General features: G+C 41.6%; 5 non-coding genes across 5 annotated transcripts; all 5 read left to right on the forward strand.

The window, feature by feature from the left end:
• Window positions 1-1,196: 1,196 nt before the first annotated feature.
• Window positions 1,197-1,268, forward strand: TRNAG-CCC (transfer RNA glycine (anticodon CCC)). Its single transcript has one exon. It is a non-coding gene; the product is annotated as a tRNA-Gly (tRNA).
• A 14,536-nt stretch (window positions 1,269-15,804) lies between these two features.
• Window positions 15,805-15,876, forward strand: TRNAG-CCC (transfer RNA glycine (anticodon CCC)). Its single transcript has one exon. It is a non-coding gene; the product is annotated as a tRNA-Gly (tRNA).
• A 1,350-nt stretch (window positions 15,877-17,226) lies between these two features.
• Window positions 17,227-17,298, forward strand: TRNAG-CCC (transfer RNA glycine (anticodon CCC)). The gene has a single exon. It is a non-coding gene; the product is annotated as a tRNA-Gly (tRNA).
• Window positions 17,299-21,479: 4,181 nt separating this feature from the next.
• TRNAG-CCC (transfer RNA glycine (anticodon CCC)) lies at window positions 21,480-21,551 on the forward strand. The gene has a single exon. It is a non-coding gene; the product is annotated as a tRNA-Gly (tRNA).
• Window positions 21,552-21,647: 96 nt separating this feature from the next.
• TRNAG-UCC (transfer RNA glycine (anticodon UCC)) lies at window positions 21,648-21,719 on the forward strand. The gene has a single exon. It is a non-coding gene; the product is annotated as a tRNA-Gly (tRNA).
• The last annotated feature ends 858 nt before the right edge of the window (window positions 21,720-22,577 follow it).

Below are 22,577 nucleotides of genomic sequence, written 5' to 3' on the forward strand. Positions count from 1 at the left end.
TCTCGGCCAATACAAAACATCGGTGTTTTTTTTTTTTCAGGCACGTCATACTTTTTACTAACAATTTTGTAGGGTTAGTGCAGAAAATGTGAAAAAAATGCTCGGTACCTTAAGCATTTTTGGTATAGTGGTGAGCAAACCTCCCTTCCAAGCAGTTGACCTGCGATTGATTCCTGGTCAATGCAATACTTATGTGGTTTTTTTTTTCCTGGCACGTCTTACTTTTTACTAATAATTTCGCATTGTTAGTGCAGAAAATGTAAGAAAAAAACATGGCTTCTGTAAGTGTTGGTGGTATAGTGGTGAGAATCGCTGCCTTCCAAGTAGTTGACCCGCGTTTGATTCCCGGCCAACGCATGAATTGTTTTTCACATTTGGTGATGCTTTTAGTCTGTTTTAATTTTTCGTGTTAAGTCTCAGGCTCTTCTTTCTTCTTTGAGTTTAGCAACCACGAAAATGAGAAAAAAATTGAAGAGAATATTTCTTAGATTTTTTTCAACTGTCTCATCTAACTGATCTTCTGTTCTTCAGTTGTTGATTAAACACTTTGTAGGGTTAGTCTCCAATATGAAAGCAATGTCAGGGTTGGCATTGGTGTTATGCTGGTGGGTGTAGTTGCTTTTAAAACAATAGGCCATAGTTTAATTCTTGAAGAACTCATTGTTTTTTTGCATTTGGTGGTGTTTGGACTCTTTTTCACTTTTTGTGCTAAGGCTTATGCTTTTATTTCTTCTTGGTAACACTTTAGCTACCTTAGTTGGCAAAAAGCGAAGCTAATTGATAGAATTTGTAGGCAGAGGTGGAAAAGCTACATAACTGATTCCAAAAACTCCTCTGTCTTTAGAGTTAGTGTTAAAAATGCCAAAAATGGCAGAGGTCTTTAGGGGTAATTTGGTGCTGGTGCTGACTCTTTGTAATCTTTTTGAGCTAAGGCTCATAGTGTACTTTCTTTCTTGGTAAGAGTTTAGTTACCTTATTGGCAAAAAAGTGAAAATAATTGAGAGAATTGTAAGAATTGGTGGAAAAGCTCCATAGCTGATTCACAAGAATTCATCTTTGAGTTTTGGACAATGCTTTGCCTTGTTTTTAAACTTTTTAGTAATTGGCTCTTTCAAGACATATTCAGTCCTCCTTTTTTTAAGTAAAACTTTAGCAGATTTAACAGCCATAATCCCAAACCAGTTAAGTTGGTTCATGCATTGGTGGTATAGTGGTGAGCATAGCTGCTTCCCAAGCTGTTGACCCGGGTTCGATTCCTGGCCAATGCAATACTTATGTAGTTTTATTTCTGGCATATCATACATTTTACAAACTATTTTGTAATGTTAGTGCAGAAAATGTAAAAAAAAAACTGACCCTGTAAGCATTGGTGGTATAGTGGTGAGCATATCTACCTTCCAAACAGTTGACCTGGGTTCAATTCCTGGCCAATGCAAAACATAGGTGTTTTTTTTTTTCAGGCACGTCATACTTTTTACTAACAATTTTTTAGGGTTAGTGGAGAAAATGTGAAAAAAATGGTGGGTACCTTAAGCATTTTTGGTATAGTGGTGAGCAAACCTGCCTTCCAAGCAGTTGACCTGCGATTGATTCCTGGTCAATGCAATACTTATGTGGGTTTTTTTTTCCTGGCACGTCTTACTTTTTACTAATAATTTTGTATTGTTAGTGCAGAAAATGTAAGAAAAAAACATGGCTTCTGTAAGTGTTGGTGGTATAGTGGTGAGCATAGCTGCCTTCCAAGCAGTTGACCTGGGTTCGATTGCTGGCCAACGCATGAATTATTTTTCACATTTGGTGATGCTTTTAGTCTGTTTTAATTTTTCGTGTTAAGGCTCATGCTCTTCTTTCTTCTTAGAGTTTAGCAACCACGAAAATGAGAAAAAAATTGAAGAGAATATTTCTTAGATTTTTTTCAACTGTCTCATCTAACTGATCTTCTGCTCTTCAGTTGTTGATTAAATACTTTGTAAGGTTAGTCTCCAATACGAAAGCAATGTCAGGGTTGGCATTGGTGTTATGCTGGTGGGTGTAGTTGCTTTTAAAACAATAGGCCATAGTTTAATTCTTGAAGAACTCATTGTTTTTTTGCATTTGGTGGTGTTTGGAATCTTTTTCACTTTCTGTGCTAAGGCTTATGCTTTTATTTCTTTCTTGGTAACACTTTAGCTACCTTAGTGGGCAGAAAGCAAAGCTAATTGAGAGAATTTGTAGGCAGAGGTGGAAAAGCTACATAACTGATTCCAAAAACTCCTCTGTCTTTAGAGTTAGTGTTAAAAATGCCAAAAATGGCAGAGGTCTTTAGGGGGAATTTGGTGCTGCTGTTGACTCTTTGTAATCTGTTTGAGCTAAGGCTCATAGTGTACTTTCTTTCTTGGTAAGAGTTTAGTTACCTTATTGGCAAAAAAGTGAAAATAATTGAGAGAAATGTAAGAATTGGTGGAAATGCTACATAGCTGATTCACAAGAATCCATCTTTGAGTTTTGGACAATGCTTTGCCTTGTTTTTAACTTTTCAGTAATTGGCTCTTTCAAGACATATTCAGTAGAGATGAGCGTTGTTCTACTCGAACTGTTCGCCAATCTCAAATTCGAGCTGTTTTGGGCGGTGTTCGAACCATTCGGCGAACACGAACAATTTGAGAAAAATTCGGCTGTTCGAGGTTATGTTCGATAACTGTTCGTGCACCAAAATCATAACTGGATTTTTTCTCAGTAATGATGAAAATTAATGTTAATGCGCAGTTTGAGTGTACAGCGGGGTGGGGGGAGGGGCAGGGGATGGATCTCTGCAGGAACAATGAAGATCTCCATTTTTTTTTCTCTTTCCCGCATTTGCAGTGGGGAGGTGCAATCTGTCAGCCTATCAGCAGCGCACACACGGAGCGAAGTGCTTTTTTTCACATAAGCAAGGGCATGTGTCATTGGCAGTGTATGTCACATGTCCTTGCCCTATAAGACCAAGCCATTTTCCCCGTCGCCACCATTTTCTCACTGCTGCAGCTGCGTGTTAGACGGCACCGCTCTTGCTGTGTGCGCTATACCTTGTTAATTTCAAGCCAATTTTCGCACAAATCTACAGATAGCTTGGGAGTAGGGAATAGTTGTGATTGCAGTCCTTGTAAGGACTAGGTTACAGCATTTCCTACGACTTTTATCAGGCAGGTCTGTGCTCTTAAATAGATAGATTGTGGGAGTAAAGACTAATTGTAATTGGAGTCCTTTTCAGGACTAGGTTACATCAGTTCCTATCAGTTTTTGCCAGGCAGGTCTGTGCCAGTGCTGTGCAAGTTTTTTTCACAGCATTTGGCTGAATCTAGCAAAGCTAATCCTTTTTGGCCTATTGCAGAGTGTGTTAGTCAGTGTAGTAGCCTATCTGTGTTGCAAGATATACCAACTGTGTATAGAATACCAATTTTTTTACTGCACCTAGTGAAGTAAAATCTTTTGGGCATAGCATCATTCTATTAGTCCATCTATACTGACCTCCATCAGGTTGCAAATTGAATATAATTTTTTTCTGCATCTAGCTCTGAAAAAATATTGGGCTTCTAGCAGTGTGTGGGATTGTTCTAATTATCCATCTATACAGACCTCCATCAGTTTGCAAACTGAATACATTTTTTTCTGCATCTACCTCTGAAAAAATGTTGGGCTTCTAGCTGTGTGTGTGACTTGTTCTATTAATCCATCTATACAGACCTCCATCAGGTTGCAAACTGAATATATTTTTTTCTGCATCTACCTCTGAAAAAATATTGGGCTTCTAGCTGTGTGTGGGACTTGTTCTATTAATCCATCTATACAGACCTCCATCAGGTTGCAAACTGAATATATTTTTTTCTGCATCTACCTCTGAAAAAATATTGGGCTTCTAGCTGTGTGTGGGACTTGTTCTATTAATCCATCTATACAGACCTCCATCAGGTTGCAAACTGAATATATTTTTTTCTGCATCTACCTCTGAAAAAATATTGGGCTTCTAGCTGTGTGTGGGACTTGTTCTATTAATCCATCTATACAGACCTCCATCAGGTTGCAAACTGAATATATTTTTTTCTGCATCTACCTCTGAAAAAATATTGGGCTTCTAGCTGTGTGTGGGACTTGTTCTATTAATCCATCTATTCAGACCTCCATCAGGTTGCAAACTGAATATATTTTTTTCTGCATCTACCTCTGAAAAAATATTGGGCTTCTAGCTGTGTGTGGGACTTGTTGTATTAGTCCATCTATACTGACCTCCATCAGGTTGCAAACTGAATATATTTTTTTCTGCATCTACCTCTGAAAAAATATTGGGCTTCTAGCTGTGTGTGGGACTTGTTCTATTAATCCATCTATACAGACCTCCATCAGGTTGCAAACTGAATATATTTTTTTCTGCATCTACCTCTGAAAAAATATTGGGCTTCTAGCTGTGTGTGGGACTTGTTCTATTAATCCATCTATACAGACCTCCATCAGGTTGCAAACTGAATATATTTTTTTCTGCATCTACCTCTGAAAAAATATTGGGCTTCTAGCTGTGTGTGGGACTTGTTCTATTAATCCATCTATACAGACCTCCATCAGGTTGCAAACTGAATATATTTTTTTCTGCATCTACCTCTGAAAAAATATTGGGCTTCTAGCTGTGTGTGGGACTTGTTCTATTAATCCATCTATACAGACCTCCATCAGGTTGCAAACTGAATATATTTTTTTCTGCATCTACCTCTGAAAAAATATTGGGCTTCTAGCTGTGTGTGTTTAATCCACCTATACAGACCTCCATCAGGTTGCAAACTGAATATATTTTTTTCTGCATCTTCCTCTGAAAAAATATTGGGCTTCTAGCTATGTGTGGGACTTGTTGTATTAGTCCATCTATACTGACCTCCATCAGGTTGCAAACTGAATATATTTTTTTCTGCATCTACCTCTGAAAAAATATTGGGCTTCTAGCTGTGTGTGGGACTTGTTCTATTAATCCATCTATACAGACCTCCATCAGGTTGCAAACTGAATATATTTTTTTCTGCATCTACCTCTGAAAAAATATTGGGCTTCTAGCTGTGTGTGGGACTTGTTCTATTAATCCATCTATACAGACCTCCATCAGGTTGCAAACTGAATATATTTTTTTCTGCATCTACCTCTGAAAAAATATTGGGCTTCTAGCTGTGTGTGGGACTTGTTCTATTAATCCATCTATACAGACCTCCATCAGGTTGCAAACTGAATATATTTTTTTCTGCATCTACCTCTGAAAAAATATTGGGCTTCTAGCTGTGTGTGGGACTTTCTCTATTAGTCCATCTATACTGACCTCCATCAGGTTGCAAATTAAAAATAATTTTTATCTGCATCTAGCTCTGAAAAAATATTTGGCCTTCTAGCAGTGTGTGGGACTTTCTCTATTAGTCCATCTATACTGACCTCCATCAGGTTGCAAATTGAATATAATTTTTATCTGCATCTAACCCAGCCAATAGTTTTGGCCTAATACCACAGTTTGGCCACTCAGCTCTGCTCGGTTCCCATCCATTGTTTTTTTGTGCAAACAACTCCAGAGTTGTTAATTAGTTAACCACCAAAATGAGTGGAAAAAGGCCTGCTGCTGGTGGAAAGGGTAATAGGCGTGTTGGGAAGGGGAAAAAAGGTTGTGTCCGTGGGGTAGGTGTTAAAGCAACAGTAACATCTGCAGAAGAAAGACCATCTTCCAGCCAAACTAAAATGTCTACTTCTTTTAGCGGACAATGTGATAAGATCCCTTTCTTACGGCCACGCCAATTGCTACAAATTCCAGATGAGGCACAAAAACAGCAGGTGCTTCAACGGATATCAAGTGCTCCTTTAAGTGGGCTCTCCTCCACATCAACTTCAACATCACAAATACTCCAGTCCTCAAAGGTGTCACCCCAATCGCACGTGCTTCCTCACAGCTCCCAAATCTCCAGCTGCCCGTCTGAGTATGAGGTAGAACAGATGGTTGAGTATTCAGAGCTGTTTACTCATACTATAGCCTGGGAATCAGAGGTCGACTCCAGCGCTTCTGTGAATCCAGACGAGGAAATGATCTGCACTGATGCCCAGAATCTTTATGAGTCGGATACAGGACCAGACGCAGAAGGTTCTGACCATAATGTAGACCCTCATTCCCAAACTGTAACTCCTGTTGGTGGAGACAATGAGGAAGACGATGATAAGACTCAAATACCTGATTGGAGCGACAACTTTAGTTTTTTGTCAGGGCAGGAACAGGTTGGCTCTGAGGACGACGGGTGTGATAACGCACAGGGTGATGATGATGAGGTTGGAGATCCCACTTACTGTCAACCCACAGTCAGCCAAGAGATGAGGTCAGCAGAGGAGGTGGAGGAAGATGCTAGTGACGACGAGGTCAGGTTGCGCCTTCCTGGACAGAGACGTAGTACTGGAAGCACGTCAACAACTGCATCCTCAAACACAACTCTGCCTCTCACCACAAGTCGTGGTGGCTCTTCAGGTCGCATGGGTGCTAAGCCTTGCATAGCCTGGGCATTTTTTCAGATCGATAAAGATGACCCAACTCGTGTTATCTGTAACATTTGTCAGCAAAAGCTAAGTAGAGGCCAAAAAATACATAGTTTGAGTACTTCATGCATGAACCGGCACATGGACATGAAGCATAAGTTGCAGTGGGAAGCTCAGTGTGCTACAATGCGGCCTAGCCGGCCGGGCCAACCACCGTCTGCCATATCTTGTGCATCCGCGGCCTCTTCATCCTCTGTGACTGGGGGGACAGCAGTCACACCTGTTTTGGGGCGCACACCTGCCACCTCTTTACCCGCAACAGCCAGCGTGATTGGCAGGTCATCATTTTCTTTGGAGGTGGTAACACCAGCTGGTGTTGAGTGCTGTCCGACATCGATAGCACCACCTTTGGATCAAGGCAAACTAACATATCCGCCTGCATCTTCCTCACAGACCGGCAGTTTGCCGGGGACACCCTTATCAACCCCGTCTAAGCACAATAGCCAGCCCTCGGTCCCTCAGATGTGGACAAGTAAAAGACCATTTCCTCCTAGCCATGAGAAAGCTAAGAGGTTGAATTTCACCATCTGCAAGCTCTTGGCTACAGAAATGCTGCCTTTCCGCCTGGTGGACACAGAGGATTTTCGAGACCTTATGTCCGTCGCAGTGCCCCAGTACCAGATGCCCAGTCGGCACTACTTCTCAAAGAAAGGTGTGCCTGCGCTCCACCAGCATGTCGCACACAACATCACCGCTTCTTTGAGAAACTCTGTGTGTGACAGGGTGCATTTCACCACAGACACTTGGACGAATAGGCATGGACAGGGGCGTTACATGTCACTGACTGGGCACTGGGTAACTATGGTGACAGCAGGACAAGGGGCTGCTGTCCAAGTCTTGCCGTCCCCACGAGTTGTGCGTCAATCCTCTTTATGTCAAAGTTCCTCCACTGCTTCTGCCTCCTCAACCTCCTCTCGGTCTTCCACCTGCACCCAAAATCTGTCTGGTCATGCCACAAGCTTTCTAACTGCGCAGAAGGGATCCTGCACACCTCCTTACTATGCTGGCAGTAGGGCTCAACGTCATCGGGCGGTTTTTACATTGAAATGTCTGGGAAATGTGAGTCACGCAGCTGAGGAGTTGTGGTCAGCTCTGGAGAACCAATTTCATGAATGGTTGTCTCCACTGGACCTGAAACCAGGGAAGGCCGTGTGCGACAATGCTGCAAACCTGGGTGCGGCCCTTCGCCGGGGCAATGTCACACACGTGCCTTGTATGGCTCACGTGTTGAACCTGGTTGTCCAGCAATTTTTAGCCCACTATCCCAGACTAGATGGCCTTCTGCAGAGGGCACGGTCGCTGTGTGCTCACTTTCGCCGTTCGCAGCCCACAGCTCAGCGACTTACATCTCTACAGAAGTCGTTGGGCCTGCCACTTCACCGGCAAAAATGCGATGTGCCTACCCGGTGGAATTCAACTCTGCACATGTTGTAGCGACTGTGGCAGCACCGACAAGCCCTGGTGCAATACGTTCTGACGTATAGCCTGGGCCAACGAGATCCAGAGGTGGGGCAAATCACGCTGGAGGAGTGGTCTCAGATCAGGGACCTATGCACCCTTCTGCACAGTTTTGAAATGGCGACGAAGATGTTTAGTGCTGACGATGCCATTATCAGCATGACTATTCCGGTGATTTACATGCTGGAGCACATGTTAAACAGAATTTGGAGTCAGGTGGTGGCACAAGAGGAGGTGGAGGAAGTAGAGGAGGAGGAGTTGTATGCGGAAGGGCTAACATCTGCAAGGTCCAGACGGTCGGCAGCACCAAGGCGGCAGGCATGTGAGGGTGGGGGAGATGGTTTTACCAGGGCGCATGGTAGCAGCCAAACTAGTGAGGAAGGTGCAGGAGCCCAGGAAGAAGTGGAGGACGAACTGATGGAAGACTCATCAGATGAGGGAGACCTTGATCACATTTTTGTTGTGCGAGGTTGGGGGGAGAGGACAGAGGAAGGAAGCATGATTGTTACCTCGCCACCAACACAACAGGGACTTGGTGCTCCTGGATGCGCAACACACATGAGTGCCTTCTTGCTGCACTACCTGCAACATGACCCTCGAATTGTGAGAATTAGAAATAATCCTGACTACTGGGTTGCCACACTGTTAGATCCCCGGTACAAAAGTAAATTTGCAGAAATTATTCCTGCCATAGAAAGGGATGCACGCATGCAGGAGTATCAGCAGAGACTGTTGCAGAATCTTACATGTGCTTTTCCACAAAATACCAGTGGTGCACGTAGTGAATCTCACAGTTCCAACTTGCCAACCGTGGGACCGTCAAGTGTTCAGCACTCAAACCGTAACAGAACCACAGTATCTGCTGGTAACATCAATTTTGCGGAATCATTTCACCACTTTTTTAGCCTATCCTTTGCAAGGCCACAGGAGACAAGAAGTCTGACACATAGTCAACGCCTAGAGACGATGGTACAGGAGTATCTCCAAGTAAACATTGAAGCCACGACTGTGTCACTGGACCCTTGCTCTTTTTGGGCTTCCAATCTGGATAAATGGCCGGAGCTAGCCACTTACGCCTTGGAGATCTTGTCATGCCCCGCAGCCAGCGTTCTGTCTGAACGTGTGTTCAGCGCTGCTGGTGGTGTGCTGACAGATAAGCGCACGCGGCTCTCCACTGATAATGTAGACAGACTCACATTCATAAAGATGAACAAATCATGGATCCGAAACGACTTTTCTACCCCTGTGTCATCCTGGGGAGAGTAAAAGCTTGATGATTGGTTAAAATCACCCTACCAACCGTTTTAAGCTTTCAAATTACTAATCATGTTTATCTGTATCTTGGCTGGAAAATAATTTGGGCTTTGTAGCAGTGTGCAGCACTGATCCTATTAGGCCATCTATACTAAAGCTTCACCAGATTTAAAATTAATAATAATTTTTAGCTGCATCTAGCCCGGAAAATAATTTTGGGGCTCCGAGATGCGCAAGACACATAAGTGCCTTCTTGCTGCACTACCTGCAGCATGACCCTCATATTGTCAGAATTCGAAGTAATCATGATTACTGGGTTGCCACACTCTTAGATCCCCCAAACTTTTCGATCAACCTTTTCATTTTAATAAAGACCAAAAAAATGGTCATTTTTGAAATTATAAGCATTAGCAGGTTGTTAGAAACTGAAATCAAACAGTTTTCAACTCAAAACTTTATTCTAGGTGATGTTACATTTTCACATAGGACCCCTTGTTCGAAAGGAGCTTCTGAACTCTCTCGTCCATTGAATTTGTCAGGTTTTGGATGGTTTCTGCTTCAATTGTTTTGCATGAGGACAGAATACCCTCCCAGAGCTGTTGCTTAGATGTGAACTGCCTCCCGCCATCATAGACACTCCTTTTAATGATGCTACAAAGGTTCTGAATGGGGTAGAGGTCAGGGGAGCATGGGGGTCACACCATAAGTTTGTCCCCTTTTATGCCCATATCAGCCAGAGATGCAGATGTTTTATGTGCAGCATGAGATGGTGCATTATCATGCAGAAAAATGATCTTGCTGTGAAATACACGGTTCTTCTTCTTGAACCATGGCAGGAAGTGCTGTTTGAGAAAATCCACATACATTATGGAGTTCATCTTTAGCGCCTTCAGGGATCCTAAAGGGGCCGACAATCTCTCTCCCCATGATTCCAGCCCAAAACATTACTCCACCTCCTCCTTGTTGGCGCTGTAGCCGTGTTTGCGTGGGGTGTCCATCAACCAGCCATCCTCCACTCCATCCATCTGGACCATCGAGCGCTGCACGGCACTCATCCGTGAACAAAACAGTTTTGAAATCAGTCTTCATGTAATGTTTGGCCCACTGGAGCCGTTTCTGCTTGTGTGAAGTGGATAGAGGAGGTCGACAGGATGGCGTATGCACAGCTGCAAACCTCTGAAGGACCCTGCATCTTGTTGTTCGGGGGACGTTGGAGGCACAAGCAGCTTCAAAAACTTGTCTGCTGCTATGACAAGGCTTTTTTGCCGCTGCTCTTTCAACCTGACGTAATTGCCTGTAGGAAAGAGTCCTCAATTTGCCCTTATCAGCACGCACACGTGTGTACTGTGAATCAGCTACATACTTCTTGATTGCCAAGACACTTCATCCTGATCATCGCACAATGTTGATTGTAGTCATGCCTTGACCTAAACACTCCACAATTTGTTGCTTCTCAGCAGCCGACACATCCTTTTTCTTTCCCATTTTGGCAGAAAATGTAGGCTGCTTAATAATGTGAGAGAGCCTTCTTAAGTAGTCTTGCCTTTCAATGGACACACCTGCCAAACTAATTAGCACAGGTGTCTGCAATTGCTTACAGTGATATAAAGAGCCCTGACACACATCACCATCAATGAGTTTAACTGACAAACAAACAAATTCTTCCCTTATCACTCCTAAACACTTTTTGCATAATAATTTGGAACACAGTGTACATGTGCTTTTCCACAAAACACCAGTGGTTCACGTAGTGAATCTTACAGTTCTAACTTGCCAACCGTGGTCTGTATGGAGTTGTTCAATAAAGGGCCCAAAATTAAGATAACATAGATGGGAGAGGTCTCTATGAATAGGAATTCCTAAGTATTTGATACCCTGTGAGGGCCAGGCAAAGGGAAAGTTGGACTGGATGGAATCCTATATGGATTTGGGGAGGGAGACATCGAGGGCCTCAGACTTCGCTGCATTGATTTTAAAATTTGACCATGTAACAAAGTGATCTATTTCAGCCATAACAGCATGGATGGATATATGTGATTGAGTGATATATACTAGGACATCATCAGCAAATAGAGAGCACTTGTACTCGGTGCCTCCCACCTCAATCCACCTAATATTGGGGTTATGGCAAATTGATGAGAGCAGGTGCTCCGTCACTAGGATGTATAAGAGAGGGGACAGAGGACTTCCCTGCCTTGTCCCATTGGTGATTGTGAAAGGTGATGAAAATGTTCTGATGCACCCCTGGGCCTTGGGGACACCCGAAGCCGGACCCTTTTTGGTGGATGCTGGTGGTTGTAGTCTTCGTGGCGGTGACCCGGTTCCGTGGCTCAGGGTGGTCAAACCAGTGGCGGAACTATTTATGTGGTTTTGATGTTTAAATGTCCGACTACGCCACCCGTGGATTGCGGTCAGAGTGAACTGCCGCTACAGGGCAGACCGCTGAGGCTGGTGTTGTGGGTGCAGCAGAGCGTAGCATAACTCCCCACGGGAGGAGTATAGCCTCAAGGCAGTGTATGCGGAGGATGGGGGTGATGGTGCAGGGCAGCAGCAGTAACGACACGGAGTCAGTGATGCAGTTCAGGGCCTTTACTCACAGTTCTTATTATCCAAACCACGTCTGCAGGTAACGGCTGCCCACGTCGTACTGTGCTCACCAGGTGAGGGGCTCAGACAACTCCCAGATAACTTTGGAGCGCTTCACAGGACCCCCTTTGTGTGTCCTTTGTCTGGCCTTTCTTACCAACACTTCTGTCCGGCTGCCTCGGGCCTCCTCTTGGTAAACTTGGCGCCAGTTTCCCTGACCCTATGTGGTGCCTTCCTAGCGGGTGTAGCGAGGGGCTGCGCCACATAAAATGTCAGAGCCTCCGGTTTCTAGCTGAGGGTCGTTTCCTGCCTCCACTAGTTCGGGGACCGGTCTCCCCCTTTGGCCTGACCCCTCCACGCAGGTGGATTCGGGCGTGCGTTGGTGACTCGCCCGTCCGCACCCCTGGGATCCCTTCATTCCTCGTTCCTGGAGCCTTCTCCGCTCCTCTTCCTTCCTTCTCCCTCTTCCAGGCCTGGGCCTCTGTTACTAGGCCCGCCTCCGGAGCAGAGCTCATGCAGAGCCCCTGCTCCCTGCCACTTCTGCTCAGACTTCTCTGCACTGAACTAAGATGGTGCCCACCTTTTATACTCCCTTCTCAATGCACCCAGTAACTGCTTCCTCCCTGCTCCTGCACTACAGGGTTCCCCTTCCTCAGTGTTCTCTCCCCCCACTCCAGCCAGGGACAGGGACTGTCGTGCCCATCTCAGGGGCATATTGGTCGCCCTGCCCCACGGCAATGTGGTGTAATGCATGCAGGTGTCGGGTCCTGATCCACACTCCATCCTTACCTGAGAGTGAGATATCACACCTCTGGGTGAGGTGCAATACCTCTGTAGCAACCGAGCCCTCAGGGTGCTACAGTTCCATTTATCTTCAGCCTAGGTGACGTATTGTGATACAGGGCCGTGATTTTGGCTATAAAAGGGTCCCCTAGACACCTACCCCAAGCTTTTTAAGAGAATCATATATGGCGTGCCAGGAGACTCTATGCAATGCTTTCTCAGCATCCAACGAGAGTATCTAATTACAAATTTTTAACTGCATCTAGCCCAGGAAATACTTTGTGCCTAGTAGCAGTGTCTGCTAGTCAGCGGATTATCCCGGCTGTTAAGCAAGCTACATCACCTGTAGTTTGGACACTTAATTTTTTCAAAGGAAATGCTTCGGGACCACGGGATACTCAGTGAAGAGCATCAGGAGGCACCCCAAGGCATAGGGGCTGGGACTGGCAGTAGGATGCCTTGCGGTGGACAGCCGAGCTCGATCCTTATAAAAGCTTTTTAACTGCAGCAGCTTTAGTGGACGCTACTGGAGCTGGAATTACGCGGCTGCTGGCATGAGACTTGCCCTCCAATAGATCCTTGTAAATGGATTTAAAGTGTATTCATTCAAATTAGAGAGACAATTTAAATTAAAAAGCTTAGAGCTGCCTCCACCACAGGGGGGCTCGCTCGACCCACCAGCGGACAGGCACCAGTATTGGGAGAGGGGGGCTGGCCATCAGGGTTCACCGCGGCTCTGGCACAAACCCGGCGACACGGAGGTGGCACGGGCAGGAGCGGACTGGCCGTGTCGGCTTCCCACTTTTTGGATTTTAGAAGGGCATGACATGCCTATATCTGTGTCTCCCCCTCCTTTTACTCCTCCACCTCTTTTCTTTTCGCATGACTATATGTACTTGTCACTTTTCCATGTGTTAGTTATGTCTTCTGAGCAGTTTGTCAGCTTTTGGACACCTTTGAAGGTGTTTTCTATATGTTTCTATGTGTTTTTGTTTGCCTGCCATTGGTTTTAACGGTGTTCGAAGGTGTTCGACGAACCGAACCGAACTCAAACACTACGGGGGTGGCTCAACACTACTCTTCAGTTGTTGATTAAACACTTTGTAGGGTTAGTCTCCAATATGAAAGCAATGTCAGGGTTGGCATTGGTGTTATGCTGGTGGGTGTAGTTGCTTTTAAAACAATAGGCCATAGTTTAATTCTTGAAGAACTCATTGTTTTTTTGCATTTGGTGGTGTTTGGAATCTTTTTCACTTTCTGTGCTAAGGCTTATGCTTTTATTTCTTTCTTGGTAACACTTTAGCTACCTTAGTGGGCAGAAAGCAAAGGTAATTGAGAGAATTTGTAGGCAGAGGTGGAAAAGCTACATAACTGATTCCAAAAACTCCTCTGTCTTTAGAGTTAGTGTTAAAAATGCCAAAAATGGCAGAGGTCTTTAGGGGTAATTTGGTGCTGCTGTAGACTCTTTGTAATCTGTTGGAGCTAAGGCTCATAGTGTACTTTCTTTCTTGGTAAGAGTTTAGTTACCTTATTGGCAAAAAAGTGAAAATAATTGAGAGAAATGTAAGATTTGGTGGAAAAGCTCCATAGCTGATTCACAAGAATTCATCTTTGAGTTTTGGACAATGCTTTGCCTTGTTTTTAAACTTTTTAGTAATTGGCTCTTTCAAGACATATTCAGTCCTCCTTTTTTAAGTAAAACTTTAGCAGATTTAACAGCCAAAATCCCAAACCAGTCAAGTGGGTTCATGTATTGGTGGTATAGTGGTGAGCATAGCTGCTTCCCAAGCAGTTGACTCAGGTTCAATTTCCAGCCAATGCAATACTTATGTAGTTATATTTCTGGCATATCATACATTTTACAAACTATTTTGTAATGTTAGTGCAGAAAATGTAAAAAAAAAAGCTGATCCTGTAAGCATTGCTGGTATTGTGGTGAGCATAGCTGCCTTCCAAGCAGTTGACCAGGTTTCAATTCCTGGCTAATACTAAACATCGGTGATTTATTTTATCAGGCACGTCATACTTTTTACTCACAATTTTGTAGGGTTAGTGCAGAAAATGTGAAAAAAATGCTGGGTAACTTAAGCATTTTTGGTATAGTGGTGAGCAAACCTGCATTCCAAGCAGTTGACCTGCGATTGATTCCTGGTCAATGCAATACTTATGTGGGTTTTTTTCCTGGCATGTCTAACTTTTTGCTAATAATTTCGTATTGTTAGTGCAGAAAATGTAAGAAAAAAACATGGCTTCTGTAAGTGTTGGTGGTATAGTGGTGAGAATCGCTGCCTTCCAAGTAGTTGACCTGAGTTGGATTCTCAGCCAACGCATGAATTGTTTTTCACATTTGGTCATGCTTTTAGTCTGTTTTAATTTTTCGTGTTAAGGCTCATGCTCTTCTGTCTTCTTAGAGTTTAGCAACCACGAAAAAGAGAAAAATATTGAAGAGAATATTTCTTAGCTTCTTTTCAACTGTCTCATCTAACTGATCTTCTGCTCTTCAGTTGTTGATTAAATACTTTGTAGGGTTAGTCTCCAATACGAAAGCAATGTCAGGGTTGGCATTGGTGTTATGCTGGTGGGTGTAGTTGCTTTTAAAACAATAGGCCATAGTTTAATTCTTGAAGAACTCATTGTTTTTTTGCATTTGGTGGTGTTTGGAATCTTTTTCACTTTCTGTGCTAATGCTTATGCTTTTATTTCTTTCTTGGTAACACTTTAGCTACTTTAGTGTTCAGAAAGCAAAGCTAATTGAGAGAATTTGTAGGCAGATGTGGAAAAGCTACATAACTGATTCCAAAAACTCCTCTGTCTTTAGAGTTAGTGTTAAAAATGCCAAAAATGGCAGAGATCTTTAGGGGGAATTTGATGCTGCTGTTGACTCTTTGTAATCTGTTTGAGCTAAGGCTCATAGTGTACTTTCTTGGTAAGAGTTTAGTTACCTTATTGGCAAAAAAGTGATAATAATTGAGAGAAATGTAAGAATTGGTGGAAAAGCTCCATAGCTGATTCACAAGAATTCATCTTTGAGTTTTGGACAATGCTTTGCCTTGTTTTTAAACTTTTTAGTAATTGGCTCTTTCAAGACATATTCAGTCCTCCTTTTTTAAGTAAAACTTTAGCAGATTTAACAGCCAAAATCCCAAACCAGTCAAGTGGGTTCATGCATTGGTGGTGTAGTGGTGAGCATAGCTGCTTCCCAAGCAGTTGACCCGGGTTCGATTTCCAGCCAATGCAATACTTATGTATCTTTATTTCTGGCATATCATACATTTTACAAACTATTTTGTAATGTTAGTGCAGAAAATGTAAAAAAAAAAAGCTGACTCTGTAAGCATTGGTGGTATAGTGTTGAGCATAGCTGCCTTCCAAGCAGTTGACCTGGGTTCAATTCCCGGCCAATACCAAACATCGGTGTTTTTTTTTTCGGTCACGCCATACTTTTTACTAACAATTTTGTAGGGTTAGTGCAGAAAATGTGAAAAAAATGCTGGGTACCTTAAGCATTTTTGGTATAGTGGTGAGCAAACTTGCCTTCCAAGCAGTTGACCTGCGATTGATTCCTGTTCAATGCAATACTTATGTGGGGGTTTTTTTCCTGGCACGTCTTACTTTTTACTAATAATTTCGTATTGTTAGTGCAGAAAATGTAAGAAAAAAACATGGCTTCTGTAAGTGTTGGTGGTATCGTGGTGAGAATCGCTGCCTTCCAATTAGTTGACCCGAGTTCGATTCTCAGCCAATGCATGTATTGCTTTTCACATTTGGTGATGCTTTTAGTCTGTTTTAATTTTTCGTGTTAAGGCTCATGCTCTTCTTTCTTCTTAGAGTTTAGCAACCACGAAAATGAGAAAAAAATTGAAGAGAATATTTCTTAGCTTTTTTTCAACTGTCTCATCTAACTGATCTTCTACTCTTCAGTTGTTGATTAAACACTTTGTAGGGTTAGTCTCCAATGTGAAAGCAATGTCAGGGTTGGCATTGGTGTTATGCTGGTGGGTGTAGTTGCTTTTAAAACAATAGGCCATAGTTTAATTCTTGAAGAACTCATTGTTTTTTTGCATTTGGTGGTGTTTGGACTCTTTTTCACTTTCTGTGCTAAGGCTTATGCTTTTATTTCTTTCTTGGTAACACTTTAGCTATCTTAGTTGGCAAAAAGCAAAGCTAATTGAGAGAATTTGTAGGCAGAGGTGGAAAAGCTACATAACTGATTCCAAAAACTCCTCTGTCTTTAGAATTAGTGTTAAAAATGCCAAAAATAGCAGAGGTCTTTAGGGGTAACTTGGTGCTAGTGCTGACTTTTTGTAATCTTTTTGAGCTAAGGCTCATAGTGTACTTTTTTTCTTGGTAAGAGTTTAGTTACCTTATTGGCAAAAAAGTGAAAATAATTGAGAGAATTGTAAGAATTGGTGGAAAAGCTCCATAGCTGATTCACAAGAATTCATCTTTGAGTTTTGGACAATGCTTTGCCTTGTTTTTAAACTTTTTAGTAATTGGCTCTTTCAAGACATATTCAGTCCTCCTTTTTTTAAGTAAAACTTTAGCAGATTTAACAGCCATAATCCCAAACCAGTCAAGTTGGTTCATGCATTGGTGGTATAGTGGTGAGCATAGCTGCTTCCCAAGCAGTTGACCCAGGTTCGATACCCGGCCAATGCAGTACTTATGTAGTTTTATTTCTGGCATATCATACATTTTACAAACTATTTTGTAATGTTAGTGCAGAAAATGTAAAAAAAAAAGCTGATCCTGTAAGCATTGGTGGTATAGTCGTGAGCATAACTGCCTTCCAAGCAGTTGACCCGGGTTCGATTCCCGGCCAATGCAAAACATAGGTGTGTTTTTTTTTCAGGCACGTCATAATTTTTACTAACAATTTTGTAGGGTTAGTGCAGAAAATGTGAAAAAAATGCTGTGTACCTTAAGCATTTTTGGTATAGTGGTGAGCAAACCTGCCTTCCAAGCAGTTGACCTGCGATTGATTCCTGGTCAATGCAATACTTATGTGGGTTTTTTTTTTCCTGGCACGTCTTACTTTTTACTAATAATTTTGTATTGTTAGTGCAGAAAATGTAAGAAAAAAACATGACTTCTGTAAGTGTTGGTGGTATAGTGGTGAGCAAAGCTGCCTTCCAAACAGTTGACCGGGGTTCGTTTCCTGGCCAACGCATGAATTGTTTTTCACATTTGGTGATGCTTTTAGTCTGTTTTAATTTTTCATGTTAAGGCTCATGCTCTTCTTTCTTCTTAGAGTTTAGCAACCACGAAAATGAGAAAAAAATTGAAGAGAATATTTCTTAGATTTTTTTCAACTGTCTCATCTAACTGATCTTCTGCTCTTCAGTTGTTTATTAAATACTTTGTAGGGTTAGTCTCCAATAAGAAAGCAATGTCAGGGTTGGCATTGGTGTTATGCTGGTGGGTGTAGTTGCTTTTAAAACAATAGGCCATAGTTTAATTCTTGAAGAACTCATTGTTTTTTTGCATTTGGTGGTGTTTGGAATCTTTTTCACTTTCTGTGCTAAGGCTTATGCTTTTATTTCTTTCTTGGTAACACTTTAGCTACCTTAGTGGGCAGAAAGCAAAGCTAATTGAGAGAATTTGTAGGCAGAGGTGGAAAAGGTACATAACTGATTACAAAAACTCCTCTGTCTTTAGAGTTAGTGTTAAAAATGCCAAAAATGGCAGAGGTCTTTAGGGGGAATTTGGTGCTGACTCTTTGTAATCCTTTAGAGCTAAGGCTCATTGTGTACTTTCTTTCTTGGTAAGAGTTTAGTTACCTTATTGGCAAAAAAGTGAAAACAATTGAGAGAAATGTAAGAATTGGTGGAAAAGCTACATAGCTGATTCACAAGAATTCATCTTTGAGTTTTGGACAATGCTTTGCCTTGTTTTTAAACTTTTTAGTAATTGGCTCTTTCAAGGCATATTCAGTCATCCTTTTTTTAAGTAAAACTTTAGCAGATTTAACAGCCAAAATCCCAAACCAGTCAAGTTGGTTTGTGCATTGGTGGTATAGTGGTGAGCATAGCTGCTTCCCAAGCAGTTGACCCAGGTTCGATTTCCAGCCAATGCAATACTTATGTAATTTTATTTCTGGCATATCATACATTTTACAAATTATTTTGTAATGTTAGTGCAGAAAATGTAAAAACAAAAGCTGACCCTGTAAGCATTGGTGGTAAAGTGGTGAGCATAGCTGCCTTCCAAGCAGTTTACCTGGGTTCAATTCCCGGCCAATACAAAACATCGGTGTTTTTTTTTTTCAGTCACGTCATACTTTTTACTAACAATTTTGTAGGGTTAGTGCAGAAAATGTGAAAAAAATGCTGGGTACCTTAAGCATTTTTGGTATAGTGGTGAGCAAACCTGCCTTCCAAGCAGTTGACCTGCGATTGATTCCTGGTCAATGTAAAACTTATGTGGGGGTTTTTTTCCTGGCACGTCTTACTTTTTACTAATAATTTCGTATTGTTAGTGCAGAAAATGTAAGAAAAAAACGTGGCTTCTGTAATTGTTGGTGGTATAGTGGTGAGAATCGCTGCCTTCCAAGTAGTTGACCCGAGTTTGATTCTCAGCCAATGCATGAATTGTTTTTCACATTTGGTGATGCTTTTAGTCTGTTTTAATTTTTCGTGTTAAGTCTCAGGCTCTTCTTTCTTCTTAGAGTTTAGCAACCACGAAAATGAGAAAAAAATTGAAGAGAATATTTCTTAGATTTTTTTCAACTGTCTCATCTAACTGATCTTCTGCTCTTCAGTTGTTGATTAAACACTTTGTAGGGTTAGTCTCCAATATGAAGTCAATGTCAGGGTTGGCATTAGTGTTATGCTGGTGGGTGTAGTTGCTTTTAAAACAATAGGCCATAGTTTAATTCTTGAAGAACTCATTGTTTTTTTGCATTTGGTGGTGTTTGGAATCTTTTTCACTTTCTGTGCTAAGGCTTATGCTTTTATTTCTTTCTTGGTAACACTTTAGCTACCTTAGTTGGCAAAAAGCAAAGCTAATTGAGAGAATTTGTAGGCAGAGGTGGAAAAGCTACATAACTGATTCCAAAAACTCCTCTGTCTTTAGAGTTAGTGTTAAAAATGCCAAAAATGGCAGAGGTCTTTAGGGGGAATTTGGTGCTGCTGTTGAATCTTTGTAATCTGTTTGAGCTAAGGCTCATAGTGTACTTTCTTTCTTGGTAAGAGTTTAGTTACCTTATAGGCAAAAAAGTGAAAATAATTGAGAGAAATGTAAGAATTGGTGTAAAAGCTACATAGCTGATTCACAAGAATTCATCTTTGAGTTTTGGACAAAGCTTTGCCTTGTTTTTAAACTTTTTAGTAATTGGCTCTTTCAAGACATATTCAGTCCTCCTTTTTTAAGTAAAACTTTAGCAGATTTAACAGCCAAAATCCCAAACCAGTCAAGTGGGTTCATGCAGTGATGGTATAGTGGTGAGCATAGCTGCTTCCCAAGCAGTTGACCCGGGTTCGATTTCCAGCCAATGCAATACTTATGTAGTTTTATTTCTGGCATATCATACATTTTACAGACTATTTTGTAATGTTAGTGCAGAAAATGTAAAAAAAAAAGCTGACCCTGTAAGCATTGGTGGTATAGTGGTGAGCATAGCTGCCTTCCAAGCAGTTGAACCGGGTTCAATTCCCGGCCAATACAAAACATCGGTGTTTTTTTTTTTCAGGCACGTCATACTTTTTACTAACAATTTTGTAGGGTTAGTGCAGAAAATGTGAAAAAAATGCTGGGTACCTTAAGCATTTTTGGTATAGTGGTGAGCAAACTTGCCTTCCAAGCAGTTGACCTGCGATTGATTCCTGGTCAATGCAATACTTATGTGGGTTTTTTTTAACTGGCACGTCTTACGTTTTACTAATAATTTCGTATTGTTAGTGCAGAAAATATAAGAAAAGAACATGGCTTCTGTAAGTGTTGGTGGTATAGTGGTGAGAATCGCTGCCTTAAAAGTAGTTGACCCGAGTTCGATTCTCAGCCAACGCATGAATTGTTTTTCACATTTGGCGATGCTTTTAGTCTGTTTTAATTTTTCGTTTTAAGTCTCTGGCTCTTCTTTCTTCTTAGAGTTTAGCAACCACGAAAATGAGAAAAAAATTGAAGAGAATATTTCTTAGCTTTTTTTCAACTGTCTCATCTAACTGATCTTCTGTTCTTCAGTTGTTGATTAAACACTTTGTAGGGTTAGTCTCCAATATGAAAGCAATATCAGGGTTGGCATTGGTGTTATGCTGGTGGGTGTAGTTGCTTTTAAAACAATAGGCCATAGTTTAATTCTTGAAGAACTCATTGTTTTTTTGCATTTGGTGGTGTTTGGACTCTTTTTCACTTTCTGTGCTAAGGCTTATGCTTTTATTTCTTTCTTGGTAACACTTTAGCTACCTTAGTTGGCAAAAAGCAAAGCTAATTAAGAGAATTTGTAGGCAGAGGTGGAAAAGCTACATAACTGATTCCAAAAACTCCTCTGTCTTTAGAGTTAGTGTTAAAAATGCCAAAAATGGCAGAGGTCTTTAGGGGGAATTTGGTGCTGACTCTTTGTAATCCTTTAGAGCTAAGGCTCATTGTGTACTTTCTTTCTTGGTAAGAGTTTAGTTACCTTATTGGCAAAAAAGTGAAAACAATTGAGAGAAATGTAAGAATTGGTGGAAAAGCTACATAGTTGATTCACAAGAATTCATCTTTGAGTTTTGGACAATGCTTTGCCTTGTTTTTAAACTTTTTAGTAATTGGCTCTTTCAAGACATATTCAGTCCTCCTTTTTTAAGTAAAACTTTAGCAGATTTAACAGCCAAAATCCCAAACCAGACAAGTGGGTTCATGCATTGGTGGTATAGTGGTGAGCATAGCTGCTTCCCAAGCAGTTGACCTGGGTTCGATTCCCGGCCAATGCAATACTTACGTAGTTTTATTTCTGGCATATCATACATTTTACAAACTATTTTGTAATGTTAGTGCAGAAAATGTAAAAAAAAAAGCTGATCCTGTAAGCATTGGTGGTATAGTGGTGAGCATAGCTGCCTTCCAAGCATTTGGCCCGGGTTCGATTCCTGGCCAATGCAAAACATGGGTGTGTTTTTTTTTCAGGCACGTCATACTTTTTACTAACAATTTTGTAGGGTTAGTGCAGAAAATGTGAAAAAAATGCTGGGTACCTTAAGCATTTTTGGTATAGTGGTGAGCAAACCTGCCTTCCAAGCAGTTGACCTGCGATTGATTCCTGGTCAATGCAATACTTATGTGGGTTTTTTTTTCCTGGCACGTCTTACTTTTTACTAATAATTTTGTATTGTTAGTGCAGAAAATGTAAGAAAAAAACATGGGTTCTGTAAGTGTTGGTGGTATAGTGGTGAGCATAGCTGCCTTCCAAGCAGTTGACCCGGGTTTGATTCCTGGCCAACACATGAATTGTTTTTCACATTTGGTGATGCTTTTAGTCTGTTTTAATTTTTCGTGTTAAGGCTCATGCTCTTCTTTCTTCTTAGAGTTTAGCAACCACGAAAATGAGAAAAAAATTGAAGAGAATATTTCTTAGATTTTTTTCAACTGTCTCATCTAACTGATCTTCTGCTCTTCAGTTGCTGATTAAATACTTTGTAGGGTTAGTCTCCAATACGAAAGCAATGTCAGGGTTGACATTGGTGTTATGCTGGTGGGTGTAGTTGCTTTTAAAACAATAGGCCATAGTTTAATTCTTGAAGAACTCATTGTTTTTTTGCATTTGGTGGTGTTTGGAATCTTTTTCACTTTCTGTGCTAAGGCTTATGCTTTTATTTCTTTCTTGGTAACACTTTAGCTACCTTAGTGGGCATAAAGCAAAGCTAATTGAGTGAATTTGTAGGCAGAGGTGGAAAAGCTACATAACTGATTCCAAAAACTCCTCTGACTTTAGAGTTAGTGTTAAAAATGCCAAAAATGGC

The sequence above is a fragment of the Phyllobates terribilis genome, unplaced genomic scaffold, assembly GCF_046119375.1.
Source record: "Phyllobates terribilis strain yellow unplaced genomic scaffold, ASM4611937v1 Scaffold_3__8_contigs__length_932513732, whole genome shotgun sequence".
NCBI classification, from domain to species: domain Eukaryota; kingdom Metazoa; phylum Chordata; class Amphibia; order Anura; family Dendrobatidae; genus Phyllobates; species Phyllobates terribilis.